Source organism: Galeopterus variegatus, unplaced genomic scaffold (genome assembly GCF_000696425.1).
Source record: "Galeopterus variegatus unplaced genomic scaffold, G_variegatus-3.0.2 Scaffold149, whole genome shotgun sequence".
Lineage (NCBI taxonomy): Eukaryota > Metazoa > Chordata > Mammalia > Dermoptera > Cynocephalidae > Galeopterus > Galeopterus variegatus.
In genome coordinates this window covers 113914-124288 of record NW_007726260.1, presented here as the reverse complement: position 1 = coordinate 124288, position 10375 = coordinate 113914, and the positions used below count along the sequence as shown (strand labels likewise).

The 10375-nt window shown below is 38.9% G+C and overlaps 1 pseudogene; it reads left to right on the top strand.

Annotated features, from left to right (window-relative positions):
* Positions 1-4593: 4593 nt before the first annotated feature.
* Positions 4594-5160, top strand: LOC103607005 (annotated as a pseudogene).
* The last annotated feature ends 5215 nt before the right edge of the window (positions 5161-10375 follow it).

Genomic DNA, 10375 nt, shown 5'->3' with positions numbered 1-10375 from the left:
CCTCATTTCCTTTTGTGTATATTCTATAGCTATTTTCTTTTGGTTATCATGAGAATTACATTTAACATCCAAAAGTTATAACACTCAGATTTGAATTTATTCCAGTTTAACTTTAGTAATACATAAAAACTCTGATCCTTTATATCTGTTCCCACCCCCTTCAGTTGTTGAAGTCACAAAATTATAACTTTATACATTGTTACTAAAACATAAACTAATGATTTTTTTAACTGCATATCTCTTAAATTATTTAGAAAAAGTGTGAAGTTACAAACCAAAGTTAAAATAATACTAAGTTTTAGACAAATGATTTTTTTAAAAATGTATTAGTGTCTTAAATCATGTGGAAAACAAAATGGAATTGAACACCATTGTTACAATAATAGTAGCTTTAATAATTACCCATGTACTTACCTTAACTGAGAACATTATGGCTTTGTGTTACCATCTAGTGTCCTTTCATTTAATCTTGCAAGACTCCCTTAAGCATTTATTGCAGGGCAAATCCAGTTGTAATGGGTTCCTTTACCATTTTTTAAAATCTGGGAATGTCTTAATTTCTTCCTTACTTTTGAAGAACAGTGCAGTTTTGCCAGACATAGGATTCTTGGTTGACAGTTATTTCTTTTAGCCCTTTGACTATATCAGCCCACCGCCTGTTGGCTTCCAAAGACTCCATGAGAAATCTGCTAATATTATTGAGGATCCCTTGTAGGTAAAGAGTTGGTTCTCTCTGGCTTCTTTCAAAATTTTCATTGTTTTGGCTTTCAGCAGTTTGATTATAATGTGTCTGCTTCTGGGTCTATTTGAGTCCATACTACTTGGAGTTAGTTGAGCTTCTTGGATGTTTATATCCATGTCTTTCAACACATTTGAGAAACTTGGCCATTATTTCTTCAAATAGCATCTCCCCTTTTCTTCTCTTTCTTCTCCTCTGTGACTCACACAGTGTGTACGTTGGTTGGTTTGATTGTGTCCCAAAGGTCTCTCAGGCTCTGTTCACTTTTCTTCAATTTTATTTCTTTCAGTTTCTCACAGTCAATAATTTCCATTGTTCTATCTTCAAGTTTGTTGGTTCTTTCTTCTGTCTGCTCAGATATGCATTTGCATCTCTCTAGTAAATTTTTCATTTTAGTTATTGTATTCATCAGTTCCAGAATTTCTTTTTGGTTTATTTTTAGGTTGTCTAGCTCTTTATTGATATTTCCATTGTGTTCTTAAATCATTTTCATGACTTTCTTTATGTCTTTCTTTAGTTCTTTGAGCATCTTTAAGATGGTTGTTTTAAAGTCTTTGTCTAGTAGATCTGCCATCAGGTCTTTTTCAGGGACAGTTTCAGTTTGTTTCTTTTTTTCTCTTTGAATGGGTCATACTTCTTTGTTTCATTGTATGCCTTGTGATTTTCTGTGAAGAACTAACATTTTAAATCTAATAATATGGCAACTCTAGAAATCAGATTCTCCTCTTTCCCTAAGGTTTACTGGGTTTTTGTTTGTTTGTTTTTTATCTGTTGCAGGCTGTCTCTGTGCCAAGCACCAGCCTGAGGCATAAACTTAAAGGTCCTCTCAGGGCCACTCTGAGCCTGGGCCTTTCCCTGAGCATGTGCAGTGATTTTCTGATTTCCCCCATATATACATCTGCTTTTGAATGTCCTAGTCTTCAATGTCTGGCTCCCAAAAGGGGAAAAGAGAAAAACAAAGTGTCTGTTTTGGGGAGAAATGCTGGCCCACCAAATGCCCTGGATGTTTATATTCAGGTAAGTTCAGTTGTGAGAGAGGGGCTTGCAACAATGGGGGGAGGTGCAAAAACAATGGCCATCTTCCTCTTTCTCTGCAACTCTGTAATCAGAAGCACAACCAGCATCAGAAAAGATCCATGATATTTAGAGGACAGGATCCTTTTTGCCCACCCTGGCTGCCATAGTTTGCATGCAGGCTGCTCCAGGAACACAGGCATAGCTGCATGCCATGTAGCTACAGGGTGAGGGATGGGTAGCTATTTCTGTGAGAAGTGCTGAAATTGACCAAAATTAATTGCAGTTTACCATGTTGCAAGTCTTCAATAGGCACCAGAGTTCCAAAAAACGTATGCAGATGCTTACAATGGTTCAACTTAGGATTTTTCAGTTTTATGATAGTGCTAAAGTGGTACACATTCAGTACAGTATTCAATAAATTACATGAGATATTCAACTTTTTATTATAAAATAGGCTAGGCTTTGGGTTAGATTATTTTGCCCAACTATAGGCTAATGTAAGTGTTTTGAGTACATTTAAGGTATGTGAGTCTAAGCTGTGATGTTTGGTAAGTTAAGTGTATGGGTATTAAATGCATTTTTGACTTAGGATATTTTAACTTATGATGGGTTTATCAAGATGTAGCCCCATTGTAAGCTAAAATTTTAAAGTTTGTTAAAATTTTGAATTCATAAAAGCCAATGATTGGAATGTTCATAAAATTTTGAAGGACTGATCTTTGAGTGTGTCATCAGTGTTAACCTGAGTTGGTAATGGCTTTCTATTGTTATATTTCTATTCATTCATCTAATTAATACATATTAACATATATGAAAAATAACCACTAGGTTTTCTTTATTAGGTTTTTTCATTGTATTACCATCTTAATCATTCTTCTCAAATTCTTTTTTCCACTGGAAATTAAGAATGAGTGTGGTAGATGCACTGTCATAAAAAATGTTTGAGAAGTGACAATATAGTCTGTAAATTAATGGCAGGATTAATTTGGAAAGGCTTTATGGTGATGTAGGGTAGACAGATTATATAGAGATTTAAACTACTACTTGATTCTTTCACCACTTAGGAGAAGGCTGAGCTGGCCAGGACCATGGCTAATAGGGCTGAGAGATGGAACAGGGATACCCAACCCAGTTCTGTGGTAAATCTGAAATCAGTGAAGTGAATAAACCTGAAAACAGTTGTGAAGGAGTACTGGGAATCAAGAAGCTGTAAGGCAAGCTCTGGGGGCAGGTGAAGAGAGTTGGAGGCAGCTAGGGCAGCCAGTGTTTGGATCCAGGAGTCATGGCTTCTGTGATCTCACATTCTTGGATAGCAATCAGAAGCTTTGAGTAGGCTAGGTGCTGTGAGTATATTAAGGGTAGAATCAGACATTAACCCTCACTTTGTTATTCTCCTTCAGAACCATCTGAGCTATCAGTTTCCTTTGCTCTGTCTACATGCCTTTGCAGACTTGTACTGAAACTCAAGTTATTGCAGTCAGGCTAGCTGTTGTAATGGCAGGTAGACCTGCTGTTGTGTTCTTTACTACCTTCAACACCTGACAGTCAGCATGTCACCAACTCCCCAGTTTCAGGACTGCTGGACTACCTCCTTTGGGCAACCAGAAATCCTGAGGTAACCGCATAGAGGAAGCCCTGGGATATCAGTTGGTTAACTTCTAGAAGAAGCAAGACAAGAAATGCGACTCCCTTGGTTCTTGGTGTCCATATGCAATTGTATTTAGCTTAGGAAGCTTCAGAGTTTGCTAGGTTTCTTCTGGGACGCAGCTGCAGTCCCTCCACCCTTGATTCTGAGTTAACTTCTAGAAGAAGCAAGACAAGAAATGCGACTCCCTTGGTTCTTGGTGTCCATATGCAACTGTATTTAGCTTAGGAAGCTTCAGAGTTTGCTAGGTTTCTTCTGGGACGCAGCTGCAGTCCCTCCACCCTTGATTCTGAGCGTTGTGCTTAGAGCAGAGCCACCTGTCTCTGTATCTGTATTTTCTTCCCAAAGAGCTGAGTGATTGCCTAGAACAGCTGTGGGTATTTGTGTTTTATTTTTATAAGCCCTAAGCAACTGAGTGAAAAGCAAAGCCGATTATGTCATTGAGTTCTTTAATATGTATGAACAGGAAAGCAGAAAACTGAGTTAGCCATAGCAAATACAAGGTTTACATAGAAGAAACACTGAATTTTTCTGGGGAATCAATGAACAAAGAGGCAAAATGTTTGCATTTTTGGGAAAAGACTATTTTCATTTTGTTTATGTTCCTTCAGATAAGCTATCCTTACACAGTCTCCTTAAACCCTGCAGACACTGAATTTATCATTACACGATGGGAGAGAAGAATGGTGGAGGACATACTACGTGCAAGTCTGGCAAAGAGTCAGGTGCTTGTGTAGCAACCCCTACACATCTGTTTGTTCCTCTTGGGACTTTTAAAAATAACTTTCCCTTTTTCACTGAATTCTACAGACTTTAAATGTTATTGGAAAGTTCAACATCCACTCAGACTCATTTGTAGCATTTAAGCATAAGCCAAGTATGTAGACAGCTAGAGGCAGATTTCTGGCATCCATATGAAATGCCAGAGGTTCTTTGGCCACTGACTACCATTGGAAAATCTTCAGGTCAGTGTAAGTGAGAAGACAGTCTTATTTAGTATTGTGTAGCATCTTACCCGGAATTTCAAGTCTCTTGGATCTTTGAGGGCTACATTTTAATGATGGTGGCAGTGGTGGGGAGTGGTAACATTTTAGTAAGTTAAATAAGTGGGATTTTTTTAATGTTAATATGAAAATTTACAGCGTTTTCCTACCTAAAAAAGTTGTCACAGAGACTGGCGGCAATTCAAGTTATGCAGGTTGTAAGAAACACGGGATCTTGGTTCCTGTGGTCATGGGCTTGGCCCTGGATGACTTGGCGCTGGCCCGGACCATCCACATGGGCCTCCCAGGGGCTGCAAATTGCAGTGGCCAAGCAGGAAATTGAGGAGAAGGCGGCAACTCTGAGCTGCAGCAGCTTCAGCATTTACCTTCCAAATCCAGGAGAGGAGAGCTCTCTGAGGTGGGCAGGAAAGAAATCTGAGTTCTCAACTGCACACTTGAAAGCACCCAAACAGCACGCAGATCCAAGTAGTCTCTGCCACTCACCAGCCCTTTGCCTGCACTCCCTGTGGCACTGAGGGAGTTCGAATGCCAAGGAGGGCACAGGCATTGCAGCACAGATGGCAGGCATAACTACAGCAGCAAAATCTGCGGGGAAGGGTGTGACCCACATCCGAGTAGTAGTGAAAGGCCTGGGGCCAGGGGGCTTGTCTGCCATCAAGGGACTGACCATGGGGGGCCTGGAAGTGATCTCAGTCACAGACAACACGCCCACCCGACACAATGGCTGCTGCTCCAGGAAAGCTCGGAGGCTGTGATGGGAAGGAAGCCTGCACTTAAACAACCTCAAGTTTCACCTCCAGCTGGACCTTGTAGAAAGCTCACCATCACAGCCATCTCCAGAAGAGGGCTTGTTAGAGAGCCGTTGGGTGGTAAGGGAGAGCTCTGCAACCTTACGCAGTAGCCTTTGATTGCCCGTCCGACTGGACATGGGTGTGCCCCACAACTCAGACCGAAAAAAAAAAAGAAAAAAAGAAAAAAAGTCACAAAATTTAGGGCATTTTGTTCTCTTTTCTCCTTATCCTCCTGATTTTAAGGTGAATCTAGTTTATCTCAGTTATATTTTTTTCTACCTTATTATGAAAATGCTACATATGAGGGGGTCTTCAAAAAGTTCATGGGAAGATTTGTGTTATTCAATTCTTTTTCATGAACTTTTTGAATTATCCTCATAATTATTTTTAAATCTTTGGAATATACAGAAAAAACAAAAATAAGAAAACATCTATTCCCAAGGGCAAGTGTTGCTAGTATCTCTCAGTCCAAGTTCACATTTATTTTTATTTTTGTTTTGTTTCATAATTAAGACTGTACTGTATGTACAATTTTGTTTTAAAAAAAATTTAGCACTGCCATAAGCTTTCTCCAGTGTTTTTTAAAATTCTGTAAAGAATTCTTCCTCTGCCACTTTTACTTCTCTTCCCTCATTCTCTTCTTTAAAAGATATTTATTGCTTTCCTTTTTTCTTCATTAAAATACCATTAAGGAGATTTCTGCTTTTGAACGAGACAGAGTAATAGGGACTAGATTTCCCCTCTAGCCTATGAGATGGTAGTGTAAAGTAAGGCAAATCATAACTAAAGCCAAAATGTTTTACTTATTATTTTAGTTATACTAAGTTTCCATTTATGTTGTCAGAGCTAGGGCTCAGACCCTCCAAACCCATTGTACAGAGTAGGTCCCCAGACCCCTCACATGCAAGTCCATGCTAGGTAATTGGGAAAGATTCCAGGAGCTGTTGGCAGATGACATGAGCTCAGTCCGCAGCTTCCTCAGCGGCAGCAGCTTACAGGTCCGGCAGTGGCAGTGGCCTTGCAGAGGGTCCCAGGGGCACTAGCAGCAGCAGCCTCCAGCAGCAGTAGTGGTCTCCCCATGCCCCCCTGATAGGGGGGTAACCTGGGGATGGGAGGCGCTGTGGATCAGAGCCATTCATCCTTATGCTTAAGTCCATAACCCAGGACACCTGGGTGCACATGCGCAATTACACTGGAAGATAACCAAGAACACCTGAGCGCATATGCCTGTTTACATCAAATACTCGGCAAGATTCTGAATATCTGAGGGGCCCTGACCATTTTTTCTATATTTTTCCAACAGGTAGTGTGAGTTCCAGGAGGCCATGGCAGTTAGAGGTCAAGATGCGCATAATATCAGAGTAGAGAGGTCTGCATGGAGAGAAAACTCTGAAGATCTATCTGAAGAGCATCCCCTTTGAGTTTTTACCTAAATAGTAATGTATGTGAGAAAGTACTGAAGTCTGGGGAAAGAACCACCCAAAAAGACTAAAATGAAAAATCACTGGGGTTCACATAGTGTGTGGAAGAGTTTGTATTCCCACTACCCAGAGTGGATAGACCTAATAATTTATGAATATCAGGAAATGTACTCAGAAAGACAATGCCTCAGCAGTGGAATGAAATTAATCCTAGGTTGAAAGCTGCTCTGGTCCTGCAAGTATAAAATAGACCTCCAAAGGCTCAAACTGTTTCCAAGTAACAACTCTAAGAACAAAGCTCAAGAATATTTGTAGAATTATGAAAAAAAAACTAGCATTCAACAAGGTAAAATTAATGATGTCTGGGATCCAATAAAAAAATTACCAGTTATGCAAAGAAGCAGGAAAATATGAGCCATAATGAAAAAAATCAATCAATGGAAACAGACTCAAATAATACAGATGATAGAATTAGTAGAAAAGAACATTAAAACAGATATTGCAATTATATTTCTTATGATCAAGAAGGTAGATTAGGGGCTGGCCAGTTAGCTCAGTTGGTTAGAGTGTGTTGTTATAGCACCAAGGTCAAGGGTTCAGATCCTGTTACCAGCCAACCCCCACCGCCCCCCGCCAAAAAAGGTAGATTAAAGCATGGGTATGTTAAGGAGTGACATGAAAGATATTTTTAAAAATGTAAATCAAGGGCCGGCCCGGTGGCGCACTGGATAGTGCGCCGCTTGGGAAGCGCGGCAGCGCTCCCGCCCGAGGGTTCGGATCCCACATACAGACCGGTTCCCGCTCACTGGCTGAGCGAGGTGCGGGAGCAACACCGAGGGTTGCAATCCCGTAGCCGGTCCCGGTCCGGTATGGGGGCAACACTGAGGGTTGCGATCCGTTGCCGGACACAGAAAAAAGACAAAAGACAAAAAAATAAAAATAAAACAAAATAAAATAAAATAAAAATAAAAATGTAAATCAAACTTCTAGAAATGAAAAATACAATGTCTGAAATTAAAAAATGCATAGGAATTAACAGCAGATTAGTTACTGCAGAAAGAAAGATTAATAAACTTAAAGCCTATATAGGGATGGCTGGTGCGCTCACAGCGCTCACTGGCTGAGCGCGGTGCGGCCGGTCTCAAAAAGGAAAATAAAATAAAATAAAAATAAAAATGTAAATCAAACTTCTAGAAATGAAAAATACAATGTCTGAAATTAAAAAATGCATAGGAATTAACAGCAGATTAGTTACTGCAGAAAGAAAGATTAATAAACTTAAAGATATAGCAGTAGAAACTCTCCAAATGAAATAAAGAAAAAAGACTGAAAAAAAATGAATACAGCCTCAATGAGCTTGGGACAAGTTCAAGCAGCCTAAACACATATAATAGGTATTCCTAAAGGAGGTAAGTGGGGACAGAAAAAAGATCTTCAAATAAATAATGGCTAAAATGTTTCCAAATTTGATGAAAACTCTAAACACACATATCCAAGAAACTCGACAAACTCCAGGCATAAGATACACAAAGAAAACTATACTAAATCACATCACAATCAAATTGCTTAAAACCAATGATAAAAATTATTAAAGCAGCCAGAGAAAAAGACACATTAAAAAACAAACAAAGATTATCACAGACTTCTCATTGGAAATAATGCATGCTAGAAGACAGCGCAGAAACATCTTTAAAGCACTTAAAGGAGAAAAAAACCTATCAACCTAGTATTCCACGACCAGCAAAAATATCTTTCATAAGCAAAGATGAATTGAACATACAGTTACCATGACACAGCGATTCTACTCCTAGGTATATACTCAAGAGAAATGAAAAAATGTATTCACAAGAAACTTGTACAAAAATGCTCATAGCAGCATTATTCATAATAATTAAAAGTAAAAACAACCCAAATGTTCATCAACTGATGATAAGTAAAATATGGTATACTCATACAAAGGAATATTATTTGGCAATAAGAAATGAACTACTGATACATGCTACAACATGGATGAACCCTGAAAACAGTGTGCCAAGCGAAAGAAGACAGTAAAAAAGGATTGCATATTTTATGATTCCACTTATGTGAAATATCCAGAATAGGCAAATCTTTTTTTTTTTGTCTTTTGTCTTTTTTCCGTGTCCGGCAACGGATCGCAACCCTCAGTGTTGCCCCCGTACCGGACTGGGGACCGGCAACGGGATTGCAACCCTCGGTGTTGCTCCCGCGCCTCGCTCAGCCAGTGAGCGGGAACCGGTCTGTATGTGGGATCCGAACCCTCGGGCGGGAGCGCCGCCGCACTTCCCAAGCGGCGCACTATCCAGTGCGCCACCGGGCCGGCCCAGAATAGGCAAATCTATAGTGACAGAAAGTAGGTTAATAGTTACCTAGTGCTGGGGGTGTGAGGAGGGAATGGGAAATGACAGTTAAAGGGGGTTGAGACTTTTTTCAGGGAGGACAGAAACGTGGCAATGGATGCATAATCCTGTGAATATACTAAAGACATTGAAACACACACTTTAAAAGGGTGAATTGTATAGTATTTTTTATCAATAAAGCTGTTAAAAATAATAAAACAAAGGTGAAATACTTTCTCAGATATCAAATTTGAAAGATTAACCAGCAGAAGACCCGAGCTAAAAGAAATATTAAAGGAAGTACTCAGGCAGAAGGAAAATGATAGCAGATGGAAATCTGGATCTACACAAAGGAATGTAGAGTACCAGAAATGGTATATATGTGGGTAAATTGGGTAAATATAAATATCCTTTTTTCTTATTTTTAAAATTTATTTTAAACATTATTGACTGTTTAAAGATTATATAAATATCCTTTTTTCTTATTTTTAAAATTTATTTTAAACATTATTGACTGTTTAAAGATGTATATATATATATATATGTATGTATATATATATATATGTATGTATATATATGTATGTATGTATATATATATATATATATATGGTGTACTTCATAACATATACAGAAGTATAATGTGTGACAACAGTAACAAAGATCAGGATGGGGAGAAATGGAAATAAACTGTTGTAGGGTTTTAATATACATGAACTGGTATAATATTAAAGATAGACTGTGATAAGTTAAAGATGCATAATATAAACTCTAAAGCAACCACTACAAAAACAACACGAGTTATAGCTAATGAACCAACAAAAAATATAAAATAAAGTCATAATTAATCCAAAAGAAGAAAGTAAAAGAAGAAAAAGGGAACAAAGAATAGACCATTAGGGGCCGAGCTCGTGGCGCACTTGGGAGAGTGCAGCGCTGGGAGCACAGCAGTGCTCTCGCCGTGGGTTCGGATCCTATATAGGGATGACCAGTGCGCTCACAGTGCTCACTGGCTGAGCGTGGTGCAGCCGGTCTCAAAAAGGCCAAAAAAAAAAAAAGAATAGACCATTAGAAAACAAACAACAAAATGGTAGATTTAAACACAGCCATATCAACAATCACATTAAATGTAAATGTTCTAAACTTCGTAATTAAATATAGAGATAGTCAGATTGAATGAAAAGAAAAAAAGCAAGACCCAACTATATCCTGCCTACAAGAAATTCACTTTCAATATAAAGACACAAATAAGTTTGTCATGGCTTGTTAATGGGTTGACTGAACTACATTTTGTGTAATTCCCATTCCTGTGTGTTTCCTGTTAGGGTGGACTACTGAGGAGATTCTTACAGGCTCTTTGGAGGGCAGAAGTGAAACAACAGCCACTTTGTAGCTCACACATGT